This window comes from Geotrypetes seraphini, chromosome 4, assembly GCF_902459505.1.
Source record: "Geotrypetes seraphini chromosome 4, aGeoSer1.1, whole genome shotgun sequence".
Taxonomy (NCBI): domain Eukaryota; kingdom Metazoa; phylum Chordata; class Amphibia; order Gymnophiona; family Dermophiidae; genus Geotrypetes; species Geotrypetes seraphini.
The window spans coordinates 265430444-265440952 of NC_047087.1; the positions used below are offsets into that span (position 1 = coordinate 265430444).

At 45.7% G+C, this 10509-nt stretch overlaps 1 protein-coding gene across 3 annotated transcripts in view; it reads right to left on the reverse strand.

The window, feature by feature from the left end:
• Positions 1–5493, reverse strand: part of ADGRA1 (adhesion G protein-coupled receptor A1) — an 873110-nt gene extending 867617 nt beyond the window's left edge. For 2 of the 3 annotated variants that reach the window (XM_033941643.1, XM_033941641.1), the window contains exon 1: positions 5425–5473. The gene's annotated coding sequence lies outside the window, so the exon portion shown is untranslated. Of the gene's footprint in view, positions 1–5424 lie in introns of all 3 variants that reach the window. The other variant, XM_033941640.1, reaches the window with a different exon arrangement.
• Between the last annotated feature and the right edge of the window lie 5016 nt (positions 5494–10509).

The window sequence follows — 10509 nt, forward strand, 5'->3', positions numbered from 1 at the left end:
GATCACATGATTAGGAACAAAAGAAAATACATGCTGAGTCAGACCAAATATAGGCAATGAATCTGTAGGGAGCTTGCAGATTTGATTTTCAGTGGAAATGTCAATGAATGTTCCTGCAAACCTCAGCAAAATCCAAAAATCTGTCAAACTTTAACCAGGCTGAAATTCACCTGATTTTATTTATGTATTGAGACTTTCTAACTGCCTTTATGAAGTGATTGACCCATTTAAGCCTCAGATTTTCCACATAGCTCTAATACATAATACACAAGAATGCTAAACAATGGCTTATAATAGTTCAGGGAAGATCCACATCAGAGCAATAATCTATTGTCAGACAAATAAGGGTACACAGTAGGTCAAAAAGTCACATAAAACAGTTTCTGAAAAAATGTGGCAGATATCAAAATCATCATATTGAATATATTAGACACCTATTGAAATTTGAGCGCTCAACTTGATTCAATAAAGGTATAAGTCTTAATTCTATATATGGCGCTCAAAATTACGTGCCCAAATATGGGGACGTAGCCAATTTGCGTATGCAATTTAATTAAAGAATCAATTAGCACCATCAAAAATCAATTAGCACCAATAATTGGGTACTAACAATTATCTAATTAAGGCTAGTCTAATTAGATACCATCGACTTGTGGATCACAATTACGAACATAAATGTTTATACTACTAGCATATATATATATATATATATATATACACATATATTTATATATATATATATATATATATATATATATACATACACACACACACACACACAAGTGCATAATATTTATATATATGCTGGATGCATGTCTATGTTTTATACAGTAAATATCTGTAATATGTATTTTAGAGGTGGACGTGCACATGAGCAGAATGGTACATGTTATGAGCTACGAGCATACGTGTACACATGTAACTTATAAATACCTTATGTTAGGCCTCCAGTTCCAGTGATATATGCATATCTTAAAAGGCCCTGTGCGTTAAAAATAAATCATAGTCCGAGGTTCATGGGTCTTCTTTCCCCCTACAGAGTTCACTCCTTCTCCCCAGAGGCATCTCCTGGGCCTATTGAGTTATCTCTGGTAGTCTAGAGGATATGAGGCAAAAGTAATCCACAATCTCTCCTGTCCCTTTCATCCCCAGGTTCCAAATGGCACCCACGATCCTAGTAATAGTCTTGCATTACTACCACTAGAGTTCAGGTTGCCATATAACAAACTCTTACTTGGATAAATGTCTTTAAATACACACCCTCACAAAATTGGGGAGGCCTCAGCCAGGTCACTCTGCCCATGACCTCCCCCCCTCCCCAACAAAATGCAGTCTGAGTCGAGGTACATTTCCGCTAAGAGAAGTTTATTGTAGGCCGCAGCATGGTTACTTAACAATAAGTGATACAGTATTTATCACTAGAATACAACTTAATTCTTCTAATAAGCATATCAATTCTTAGTACTAGCAATAACTACTATATCTATCACTGAATTCTACCCCATCTACTAGCTGTCCTAATCTCGACCCGGGAGGCCACACTATCATACGAAGCGAGGGGGGACTATAGCCAATGCCATGTACATTAGTCATTTTCAAAATGTATAGCTAATTGTATATGAGTAGGTACCGCTGTTCAAGCCATGCTCTACTCCCACTTGGCTCGAGCTGCCGTCCAAGCTACTGGGGCCCCACTGACTGCTCCTGCCCCACTGACTGCTCCGTTCAAGTGAGTGAGTACCACTGGTCACTTCTCGGGCATGCCCCTCCATCCAAGAAGGGGTTTCTCATTAGCCATCGAGGGATAGGAGCCCTCACCTTAGAGTGGCACAAATCATAATCCCCTTTCTCCTACGTGGAACCCCCTCTGCTCATCTTGTGGCTCCTCCCTGGGTAACCAATCCTGCCTGCTGCGATGAGCTCGGCCGCTGCCTTGGCGGTTACGCCGGCAATGTGCTGACATGTAGCTCATCGGGCGGGAGGGTGGGAGTCCTCTTCCTCCCGGTGCGCCGCTGAAAAGATGGCTGCACTGGGAGAGTCCCAATTTAATTGCCCGTTGCTCACCTTGTCCCCACCCCTCTCTTTCCCTATTGACTATTCTCCCTACCCTGACCTGCAAGGCCCCCCCCCCCTTTTGTGGCAGGCCTCGCGAGTTGCTCCAGCCTGTTTCTTTCCATTTGAAAATTCTGAAAAGCAAATGGGAAATTAGGTTAGAATGCTGGCTCTTTTCATTATCAGATTTGGTACTGCCTTGATGCCTTTTAACTTGACATCAGATGATTATTACAGCATAAGACCATCAGTGAATCAGGGGGTTAGTCACAGACCTACTTTTAAACAAATTTCAAGGATGCATATAACTTATGACTTCCCATCCAATCTCATTGATTACGGCCAAAAATAATAATTAAGGAAGAGCATAACTTCCCTCCCGTTTTATGACATCCTTTTTTCCTTTCCTATAATTGATTGTAGTTCTACCCTTCCTCCCTTATGTTTCGGTCTGTCATGTATCTACCCAAAGTATTAATAGTACGTATGTTCCTAGTTTTATATTTTTAATGTACACCGCTTTGATAATTTTTAAGGCGGTATATCAAATTTTAATAATGTTGGTAACTTGGGAACTTTTAAGGCAATTCATTCTCAAGTGTAGCCCTGATCAAAACAGAAAACTTGTCTGGTCACATTTTTGGGAGAGGTTTTCAATGGCAAGAACGTGGTAGCCATTTCCATTATTACAGTGTCATCTTTCAAAACCTTCAGTCCTTGCTACAGCTTGCTACAGCAGACGAGTCAAAAATAGAAGGCAAAGCTAAAAAAGCATGGAAATGATAAATCACCATGGAGGCACTGCGTGCTTACGCTTTTGGACATACATATTCCTGTCTGTCAGAATGAGCCCAGCCACAGTCAAGGGTGCCAGCTAACAGAATCCAGCAGCCTGAAATCAATGCACGGAAGCAGGGTCATTATTAGTGCCGCATTGCATTCCCAGAAGAATGGAAAATCTAAAAAACTGCACAGAGGCTGATGAATAGCGGTGGCAAACTAAAGGGTATATATATTTTTTAGAAATCAACATGCCCCCTAGCCAAACCAGATCTTGAGAAAAATAGGCCTTGAATATCTTTCAAGCAAAAAGGAAGTCATTTTAAAAACCTCTCCCTTGTGAAAAGCCACTTTGTGAATGTAAAAGGCCTTTGTGTAACTGTCTCACGTGTAAAAGCATGCGCAGTGCGTCCTTGCATGTGACTTTAGAGTAGGCGCAGAGGGGAGGAGTTTGGTGCTGCATGAGCAGAGGTGCCATTTATATGCTAAGAGCCTCTTTTGCAGAATTTATGCTACTGCCTTATAAAGACACATGGACAGTGGCGTAATAAAGGGGTACGGAGGGGGGTGGTTTGCCCCGGGCGCAGTCTTGCTCAGGGTGCTGGCACCCCTCCTCCTCTCTGCCATCCCTTCCCACTCCTCCCCCTGCCTCACATGCGCCCCTTCCCTTCCCCATGCCTTCTTAACTTTGGCGCAAGCAACCACCAACTTGCTGCCCATGTCGGCTTTGGCGCTCTCTCTGTCACTTCCGGGACCCTCGCCTAGGAAGTGACGCCAGTGCCTAAGCCGATATGGGGCGGCAAGGTGGTGGCTTTTTGCACCGAAGTTAAAAAGGTACAGGGAAGGAGCATGTGTGTGTGGCGGGGGGGGGGGGGGGGGGTTAGGGTGGGCAGGGAAGAGAGTGGGAGAGGGGAATCCCCGCCCTGGGTGCCATTCACCCTCACTACGCCACTGCACACAGAGGAACATTTTTACAAAAAACAATTGCGGTGAGTGGGGTAAATTTCCCAAACTTTTATAGGTACCATCAGGCCTATATACGGCGTCAGGGTATATATTGGATCCTTCCTGAGCTCATGGAACATCTACCTGATTGGCTTTACTTAGAGTGGCAACTTATGTTCCCATTACGGTTGTTTCATGTGTTCAGTATCAAGTTGCCCAGATATGTTAAGGACAATAGCATTTTATTTGGCACCTGGAAAACCTTGAAATTTATTAACAATTTTACAGATATTCCAGTAGAAAAATCCACGTGTCAATCCTTATGGCTAAACTCCAAGATTCAAATTGGCGAGTCTAAGATCTTCTGGAAGCATTGGATGCAGGTAGGTATACGTACACTAGATGATGTTTTATCAAATGGGAAAATGCTTGATTTTTCACGACTACAATCATTCGGTATTTCAAAGTCTCAAATTTATAAGTGGTTGCAGTTGAAACAAGCCATTCAGAAGGGATTCCCCGATTGGCGAAATCTAAAAAAATCAATATAGCTTGCTGGTCCTATACTTCCAGACAGATTTCCTAGGGCATCAGGCTGCCCGGTGATATAAATTAATATCTGGTTATATGAATAAGAAACCAAAAACAAGTTTGAGAGATATTTGGAGAATTGAGATTAAGCAGCAGATTTCTGCTACTCAATGGCCACGGATTTAGTCTTGGAGATGTACAGCGTCAGCATCTATGAGACAAACGTGTTTATTTTTGTTGCATAGAAATTTTTGGACCCCTGTTAGATTACAAAAATTAGATAGTTCATTAACATTAGATAGCTCATCAACATCTTCTCTCACATCAGGCAGCATTATGGGGTAAAGATCTAGAACAATTGCTTACGTCTACTATAGAGAATGACACGGGGAAAAAATCTGTCCCCGTCACCGTCCCGTCCCACCATCCTCTGCACCACCCCGTCACTGCCATCCCATTCACCGCCCCGTCACCATCCCCGCTGCATCCATATAAGCCTTAGTACTGTAATATTTAGCTTATTCCTTTCTTATAAATCAAAGTTCCTGCTGCTGAACTACAGAAAGAGATGTTCAGCTGGCAGGGCTTTGTTTATAAATTTTTATCAACACAACTAATATACTACTTTATCCTAAAGCAAAAAATAAATAAATAAATAAATAAATAGAAAGGGGTGGCAAACAAAATTTATTAACTTTTAAATTCAATAAAATTATGTTTACTAGAAAGCCTCTCGCATTTTTTTTATTGAGAAGGGGTAATAGCAGAAGTCAATAAAACCTATTTATTAGCCAAAAGAAAAATTTTGTTCAGAAAATTATGGATACCAAGCTTTTCTACACATTAAAAACTAGAAACAACGAACTCGAAATTGAGGAATGACTGAAATATTATTGTATGTGCATGCATATACATATCCTGCAAAAGGGAAAACCAATAACCCGCCACCTGTCCCCCACTCACCCCCCAAAAATGAATCATCCCACACAGTACCTTTGCAAACTATATAACATAACCAATCAATTCTCTACGTGTGCGGGTCTTAGAATAGACCACTAGACAGAGGAGGAAGGGGAGAGGACAAGGAGCACACAGAGAGTGCTGGCGCGCACATACCTAGCCTCCCTGCTCCTGGATCCAGGGCTGCAGGTGCATTCAGATACTCCGTCATCCAGCCCACTATGAACTCCATGAGTGGCGCCATCTCGCAGTTGACACTCTCTGCGCACAGCACGCCGAATTCCAGGAAGGCCACGATGCGCCCCCAGTTCAAGTAGTCTCGGAACAGTTCGTTGGCCACGGCGGCGAATCGGGCTGCGCAGTGCAGGGCGTGACGTGCAGCTGCTTGGACATGTGCACGAAATCACGCTGATAGCGGCATGAGAACTCGTTGTCCGAATGGCACAGGGTGCGGTGCAGTAGCAGCAGCTGAGAGGAGGCGGCAGTGAAAAAGAAAGCCGGCAAACGGCATAGGTCCTCCAGATGCTTGGTGGGGCTTTCCGGGAGCCCAGCAGTCCTCTAAAAAGAAGACATGTTCAGTTTTTTCCAGATGTCTGGTAACTCTCGTTGGGCTTGTCTTACTTGGCTCCATGTCCTGCTCTCACTCACATTACCACAGGATGTATAAATATGAGTGCCTAGGGCAGGGGTCTGCAACCTTTAAGACATAAAGAGCCACTTGGACCCGTTTTCGAAAAGAAAAAAAAACTTGGAGCCGCAAAACCATTATAAAACAAATCTAACACTGCATATATTGTTTCTTATCTTAATGCTATATACAGGATCACTAAATTGAAAATAAAATCATTTTTCCTACCTTTGCTATTTGGTGATTTCATGAGTCTCTGGTTGCACTTTCTTCTTCTGACTGTGCATCCAATCTTTCTTCCTTTCTTTCAGCCTCCTGTATGTTTCCTCTCCTCCAGACCTCATTCTCTCCCCCAACTTTTTCTTTCTGTCTCCCTGTTCCCCCTTCTTTCTGTCTCCGTGCCGTCGCCCAAGCCACTCGGTTTGCTGCCACCGCAATCGGGGAACAGCCCGCAAGCCACCGCCGTCCCAAGCTTTCCCTGCAGAAGTGTTGCGCTGACCAGCATTCCGCTCCCTGACGTCAATTCTGACGTAGGAGAGGAAGTTCCGGGCCAACAAGGCATTTCTCCTCATTCCATCCAGCCTGAGCCCCATCTCTCCTTGATCCAGCATTTCCCTTCTGTGTCTGTCAGAATTACCATTCCACCTATTTTCCAGCATCACCCTTCTTTGTGTCCATCTCACCTATATCCCTATCTCACCACTTTTTCAGAATCTTCATTTGTCTCTGTCCTTATCTTTACGCCATGTTCACCATTTGCCCTTTCAATGTCTTTATCTCCCCCCACACACTTTTTCAGCATTACTTCTATGTCTCTATTTCACCTCCTCTTCATGTCCCCTCTGTATCTCTATCCTTATTCAGTAGGTCCTGCTTACTCTTTCTCTTCTTTGTGTCACTATCTCCATTTTCAGCTTTCCCCCCTTTTCCTTTGTTACTGCACCCGGTAGCCAGAATCTTTCCACCCTCCCTCCACTCCGGCCCAGCCCAGTATGAAATATTTCCTTTTGTTTCCCTCCCCTCTCTCTTTCTCTCTCTCTTCTGCTCCCTCACCCACGAGTCCTGCATCTGGCCCTCTCCCTTCTACCTGCACCTGGCAACACCCCCCTGCTCCGCGGCTCTCTTCAGCAACTCGTCAGCAGCAGTGATCAAGACAAGCTGCCGACATCGAGGCCTTCCCTCTACGAGTCCCGCCTTTGTGGAAAAAGGAAGTTGAAACAAGCGGGACTCGCAGAGGGTAGGCCCCGACGTCAGAAGCTGCTGCTGAGTTGCCGAAGAGAGCCGCGGAGCAGGGGATGTGGCCGGAAGCAGGTAGAAGGGAGAGGGAGATAGGAAGGCTGTAGATCTCCGGAGCATGACACCGACCCCGGCCAGGATGACTTCTTTTTCAGGCACCTTACAAGTCCAGCGTCGCGGGGGAAATAGCCATGCTGAGCAGTGAGCTCAGCACTACACAGATGAAAGCCTTGCTTGCTGATTGGTCCGGCGGGGCGGGGCCGCCGGACCAATCAGCAAGCAAGGCTTTCATCTGTGTATGTGCTGAGCTCACTGCTCAGCATGGCTATTTCCCGCCGCGACGCCGGACTTAAGCTGCATGCCTGCGTGACACACTACCGGAGCCGCAGCAAAGGTGGAAAAGAGCCGCATGCGGCTCTGGAGCCGCAGGTTGCCGACCCCCGGCCTAGGGTTACCAGATTTCCTCTTTAAAAAAAACCTTGTGTCTTCCCACATAGACCTTAAGTCTTATAAGCCGGCAAACGGCATATAAGGTAAGGTGGAGGGAGGGAACTGGCTAAACGGGCGGGTGGGGGCTGCTGCACCTCGACATCTTCAATTGCCTCACTGCAGAGACAAGACCATTCACCGCTCCATGGGGCGGTGAATGGCCTTGTCCCCGTCCCCGCAGCGACTACTATTTTTCTTTCCCCGTTTCGGCAGGTTACCCACGGCTACTCGCGGCTAGCCGCGGATAACAACCACTGTGTCATTCTCTAGTCTACTACTTGCGGGGAATTTAGAAAACGCCTAAAAACATATCTGTTCCTAAAGTACTTAGGCAGTGGCGTACCTAGGGTATGTGGCACCCGGGGCCCATCATTTTTTGACACCCCCCCCCATCTATATGAAAAATATGATTTTTAGTACCAATCTACATATCGCACCACAAGAGTGTACCTAGGAAAAGGCTGCATCTTAAACACTGCAGTGAGCACTAGAACACCAACACATACATTGTAAAACTAAACAAGCCAGATCCCGCACAGTCAATTGGTCCTGTAGTCAATGCCAACTGAAAACTATGTCTTTTTCATACACACAGAACAGAGATACACCCTCGCCCAAAATGGAATAATCACAAACTAAAAATAGAAATATGTAGACAAAAGTTAAACTGATCCGCCAAGAAACCAGACCCTGGATACAATGCAACACCACAAAAAACAGTAACACATGTCCTCTAATACAGTGCAAAATATAAAGACAGTAGATGTAAATTTGAAAAAACTGATACATAACAATCACCACTTTATAAATTAACAAATAAAAATAAAACAAATAATGAGATATAAAAAAATACAATTTTATTGGACTAATCCCCGTAAGCTCGGTCCCCATCCCCGCAAACCACCTGATTCCATCCACACAAGCCTTGAATTGTTTATATTAAAGTATAAAAAGAAACAATATTCTGTACAATTGTCAATTTATAAATCAGCGTCTTCTCCCCACTCTCTTCCCCATTTCCCTTCAGCATCCTCAGCCCACTCTCTCTCCACTTTCCTTCAGCGCACGCACATAAAAACAAGCAAGTAATTTTATATCATTTTCATTCTATTCATTCATAGAAATTAAAGTCTAGATAATGCCAGTCACATAACAAAACATGATTTTACAAAAATAATTCCCTGCAGTCAAGCCTGCAAGGATTATTAGATGTCTTTCAGCAGTTCCCCTCCCTCCCTCCCCCTTACCTTTGTGGCCAAGTCAAAATGATCTACCAACAATAAAATTTTAAAAACACAAAGCACGCTGTACGCAGAGAAAATGTTAATTATCATTTATATTCCGCGGGTTTTCAAAGAGGTCAAGGCAGATGACTTTATGCAATGTCACCTCAGTAACAACTATACAAAAATAGACAAATATTCCCCCTCCCTTTTTACTAAACTGCGATAGCGGTTTTTAGCGTAGGGAGCTGCGCTGAATGCCCCATGCTGCTCTCGACGCTCATAGGCTCCCTGCGCTAAAAAACTCTATTGCGGTTTAGTAAAAGGGGGCCATAGTGCAAAATATAGACAGCAGATATAAATTTTCAAAACGGACACATTTTGATCACTAAGTTGAAAATAAAATCATTTTTCCTACTTTTTTGTCTGGTGATTTCATGAGTCTCTGGTCCTTCTTCTTTCTCTCTCCCCCTGGCTCCCCTCTTTATTTCTGCCTTTCTTTCTCTCTCCTCCTGGCCCCCCTCTTTCTTTCTGCCTTTCTTTCTCTCCCCCTTGACCCCCCTCTTTATTTCTGCCTTTCTTTCTCTCCCCTTGGTCCCCCTCTTTCTTTCTGCCTTTCTTTCTCTCTCCCCCTGGCCCTCCTCTTTCTTTCTGCCTTTCTTTCTCTCCCCCTTGACCCCCTCTTTATTTCTGCCTTTCTTTCTCTCCCCTTGGTCCCCCTCTTTCTTTCTGCCTTTCTTTCTCTCTCCCCCTGACCCCTCTTTATTTCTGCCTTTCTTTCTCTCTCCCCCTGGCCCCCCCCTCTTTATTTTTTCCTTTCTTTCTCTCTCCCCCTAGCCTGCACAAAGCCATCGTGCCGATTTCTCCACTTCCACGATTCTTTCCCTACCCTCACCCCCAAGCCAGCAGCCGATTTCTCCCTGCTCCTTCCCCGATGTCCTGAACTTCATCGGGCAGCAGCAGCATTCACAATTCACTGCTGTTGCCCGCTTCAGGCCTTCCTCTCTGTCGGGTCCTGTCTTCATGAAAACTGGAAGTAGGCAGGACCCGGCAGAGAACAAGGCCTGAAGCCGGCAACAGCAGCGAATTGTAAACGCTGCTGCTGCCCGAAGAAGGTAATGGAGCACCGAGGCAGTCCGCTTCTCCCCCCTCCCAGCCGAACCCCCGCTGACCCTCCTATCTCACCCCCCCCCCCCCCCCCGTGAACCTTTCCGACCTTCCCAGCGAGAGCAGGAAACCTCCTTCGCGGCTTTCTCCTCCCTCCGCCGCGTTACTGATGACGTCATCAGTGATGCGGCAGAGGGAGGATAAAGCCGACGCTACTGGAAGGAGGTTTGCTGCTTTCGCTGGGAGAGTCGGAAAGGTTCACTTGGGGGGGGAAAAGATAGGATGGTCAGCGGGGTTTCGGCTGGGAGGGGGGAGAAGCGGTCTGCCTTGGTGCTCCAAGGCCTGGCGCCATTACCTTTTTCGATAATGGCGCCGATGCTGCTTTCGCTGGGAGGGTAGGAGCGCGATAGGGACCGGGCCAGCTGTGCACCCCCCCCTAAGGCGGCACCCGGGATGGACCTCCCCCTCGCCCCCCTTGGTACGCTACTGCCCTGGGGAAACAGCCTGCAACAAGATCGCGCGATGCCAGAGATCTTTGCCTGCTTCGGCTGTTTCCTC